Below are 4471 nucleotides of genomic sequence, written 5' to 3'. Positions count from 1 at the left end.
GATGGCCGTTATTGCGCCTGACCAAAATATTGAAAACAAAACTGTAGAGATTATTTTTAAGAGTAATTTTATCACATCTTTGTGTCATGCATATACCAATGTAACAGTATAAATTAAATAGCCTTTTTCCATGAAACAGGGTTAGTTACCAGTATCTTCGCTATATTTGGGCAGTCTAATTAGGCATTTCGAGGTCAGCCCTTGTGCAGAGCAAAAGATTTTCATCGATTTGTATCAAATAAATTTGCAATTAAATGCTATACAGAATTGCACATGCCGGACATCCATCCATTCACTCCATATTAGTAAACCGTCGTTTCTTATTTGACCAGTCAGCTAATTCCCAGCAGCAAACGGTTTACATCGAGTGCCAACATTTGCCACATGTTGATTTGCTCGCCCCGATCTTTGCGATTTTGTTATGAATTGACCCTGCGCTGGGTCAATCATAACACAATGGCTATCGGGGTAAAGTGCGTGTCTTGAAAGTATTTACGTCCCTCACGTTCACATAACTGTATAGACACTAAAATATGAATATCCCTAAACCTGGGTATTCGAAATAGTTGCCGAGTAGGGTTGTTCGTTTTTTGCGGTCATCACACATACACCGACATTTACCTTGACAAAACCATAGGGACCCCAAACACAGAATATCCATTATATTGAACAGATAATCTAGGTCTAGCAACAAAAAAAAGCACTAAAAACCTGCCCGAAGCGCGGAAAACAAGACCATATTTTTTTCCCACAGCAAGAGATGAGTTGCCATATTTATACTATAAACCATTTTCCATATCGTTAGAGCCAATTAATAAGGAATATCGTAGTAATTTGTAATGACGGTATAAGCAAACTATTGCGAGCTGTCATAACGCAAAGGCTTTTCAATATGTCGCAAAATAAAATAATTTGCCTTTACACACTTTTCTATCAATGGATGTCGATTTAACTCGTATGACTGCTATGATTAAGCAATAAGGCACAAAGTATGGTACAGTGCTTTCATAAAGTATTCAGAACCCTTGACTTTTAAAAAAAAATTACGTTACAGCCTTATTCTAAAATGGTAAAAAAATCTACACGCAATACCCCATAATGACAAAGCAAAAACAGGTTGTCATTTTGGATTTAAAAGAATTTGTTTTAATGTAAAACTGAAATATCACATTTACATGAGTATTCAGACCCTTTACTCAGTACTTTGTTGAAGCACTCCCGAGTGCTGGCGCAGCGGTCTAAGACACTGCATCTCAGTGCAAGAGGTGTCACTACAGTCCCTGGTTTGAATCCAGGCTGTATCACATCTGGCCGTGATTGGGAGTCCCATAGGGCGGCGCACAATTGGCTCAATTGTCCGGGTTTGGCTGGGGTAGGCTGTCATTGTAAATAAGAATTTGTTCTTAACTGACTTGCCTAGTTAAATAAAGGTTATAATAAAAGAAAAGCACATTTGGCAGCAATTACAGCCTTGAGTCTTCTTGGTCCTCTTCTCCTTCTCCCGACGACGTTCGTTACAGAATCACCCACCAAAGGACCAAGCAGCGTGGGAAAATGGACTCCTGGACATGGGAGGAAATTTTGGACGGCAAGGGACCCTGGGCACAGCCGGGGGAGTATCGCCGTCCGAAAGAGGAGCTGGAGGCAGCTAGAGCGGAGCGGCGACACTACGAGGAATTGGCTCGAGGTAACGGGCACGAGAGGCAGCCCCAGATTTTTTTTTGGGGGGGTGGCACACGGGGAGATTGGCGGACTCAGGTAGGAGACCTGAGCCAACTCCCCGTGCTTACCGTGGCGAGAGAGTGACTGGGCAGGCACGAAGTAGGGTGTTCGTTTTTTTTGCGGTCATCACACACTACACCGACATTTACCTTGACAAAACCATAGGGACCCCAAAACCAGAATATCCATTATATTGAACAGATAATCTAGGTCTAGCAACAAAAAAAAGCACTAAAAACCTGCCCGAAGCGCGGAAAACAAGACCATATTTTTTTCCCACAGCAAGAGATGAGTTGCCATATTTATACTATAAACCATTTCCATATCGTTAGAGCCAATTAATAAGGAATATCGTAGTAATTTGTAATGACCGGTATAAGCAAACTATTGCGAGCTGTCATTAACGCAAAGGCTTTTCAATATGTCGCAAAATAAAATAATTTGCCTTAAACACTTTTCTATCAATGGATGTCGATTTAACTCGTATGACTGCTATGATTAAGCAATAAGGCAACAAAGTATGGTACAGTGCTTCATAAGTATTCAAACCCTTGACTTTTAAAAAAAAATTACGTTACAGCCTTATTCTAAAATGGTAAAAAAATCTACACGCAATACCCCATAATGAACAAAGCAAAAACAGGTTGTCATTTTGGATTTAAAAGAATTGTTTTAATGTAAAACTGAAATATCACATTTCATGAGTATCAACCCTTTACTCAGTACTTTGTTAAGCCACTCCGAGTGCTGGCGCAGCGGTCTAGACCCTGCATCTCAGTGCAAGAGTGGTCACTACAGTCCCTGGTTGAATCCAGGCTGTATCACATCTGGCCCGTGATTGGGAGTCCATAGGGCGGCGCCACATTGGCTCAATTGTCCGGGTTTGGCTGGGGTAGGCTGTCATTGTAAATAAGAATTTGTTCTTAACTGACTTGCCTAGTTAAATAAAGGTTATAAATAAAGAAAGCACATTTGGCAGCATTACAGCCTTGAGTCTTCTTTGGTCCTCTTCTCTCTTCTCCGACGACGTTCGTTACAGAATCACCCACCAAAGGACCAAGCAGCGTGGGAAATGGACTCCTGGACATGGGAGGAATTTTGGACGGCAAGGGACCCTGGCACAGCCGGGGAGTACTCGCCGTCCGAAAGAGGAGCTGGAAGGCAGCTAGAGCGGAGCGGCGACACTACGAGGAATTGGCTCGAGGTAACGGGCACGAGAGGCAGCCCCAGATTTTTTTTGGGGGGGTGGCACACGGGGAGATTGCGGACTCAGGTAGGAGACCTGAGCCACCTCCCCGTGCTTACCGTGGCGAGAGAGTGACTGCGGCAGGCACTGTGTTTATGCGTGAAGCGCACGGTGTCCCCAGTGCGCACGCATAGCCCGGTGCGCTACATCGCACGTGCGTCTCCTCGGCCCCGGGGTAATACTGCACCAGTCCTACGCACGGTGTCCCCGGTTTGCCAGCACAGCCAGTGCGGCCTGTTCCAACTCCCCGCACTTGCCGGCCTACCAGGGGGGATCCAGCCAGAAGGAGTTGTGCTAGCTCTGCGCTTGAGACGCCAGTACGCCTCCATGGTCCAGTGCATCCGGTGCCTCGGCCAGGACAAGGCCTCCTGCATGTCTCCCCAGCCTGGTGAGTTCTTTGCCTGTGCTAAGCCTAACCCTCCTGCATGTCTCCCCCAGCCTGGTGAGTCCTGTGCCTTCTCCCAGAGCCAGGCCTCCTGTGTGTCTCTCCATTCCAGTGATGATCATGGCACGAAGCCCTCCTGTGATGATCCATGGCAAGAAGCCTCCAGTGATGATCCATGGCCGAAGCCTCCAGTGATGCCATGGCAAGAAGCTCCAGTGATGATCCATGGCAAGAAGCCTCCTGTGATGATCCACGGCACGAAGCTCCAGTGATGATCCACGTCACGAAGCCTCCGGTGATGATCCACGGCACGAAGCCTCCAGTGAGGATACATGCGCTCGAAGCCTCCAGTGAGGATCCATGGCACGAAACCTCCAGTGAGGAGTTATGGCACGAGGCCTCCAACGAAGGACGTCAGTCCGGAGCCTCAGCAACGCCTTCTAGTCCGGACCTCCAGCGTCACCCTCTAGTCCGGAGCCTCTAGTCGACCGCCTCAGTCCGGCAACCTCCCTCTATCCGAGCCTCCAGCGTACGCCCTCTAGTCCGGAGCACCAGAGTTCCCTCCTGTCCGGAGCTGCCAGAGTCTCCCCCGTGCCGGAACTGCCAGAGTCGGGGTCGGCGGTAAGGGTAAGACTAAGGTGGAGCGGGGTCCACGTCCGCACCAGAGCGCCACCGCGGTGAAATGCCCACCCAGACCTCCCCTATAGGTTCAGGTTTTACGGCCGAGTCCACACTTTGGGGGTGGGGGGGGTACTGTCACGCCCTGACCGTAGAGATCCTTTTTATGTCTCTATTTTGGTTGGTCAGGCGTGAGTTTGGTTGGCATTCTATGTCTGGTGTCATGTTGTATATTTATTTGTGTTTGGCCGTGTGTGGTTCTCAATCAGAGGCAGCTGTCTATCGGTGTCTCTGATTGAGAACCATATTTAGGTAGCTCTGTTTCCCACTTAGTTGTGGTGATTATTTTCTGTTTAGTGTTTTTCGTCACCTTACAAGAACTGTCGTGTTGTTGTTTTTGTTAGAGTGTTCTTATTTATAAAAACGTATTATGAATACTTACCACCTGCACCTTGGTACTCTTCTCCTTCTCCGACGACGTTCGTTACATGAGATGGAAC

This window comes from Salvelinus sp. IW2-2015, linkage group LG33, assembly GCF_002910315.2.
Source record: "Salvelinus sp. IW2-2015 linkage group LG33, ASM291031v2, whole genome shotgun sequence".
NCBI lineage: Eukaryota > Metazoa > Chordata > Actinopteri > Salmoniformes > Salmonidae > Salvelinus > Salvelinus sp. IW2-2015.
The sequence above is the reverse complement of the archived record's forward strand: the minus strand, read 5'-3'. Positions refer to the sequence as shown.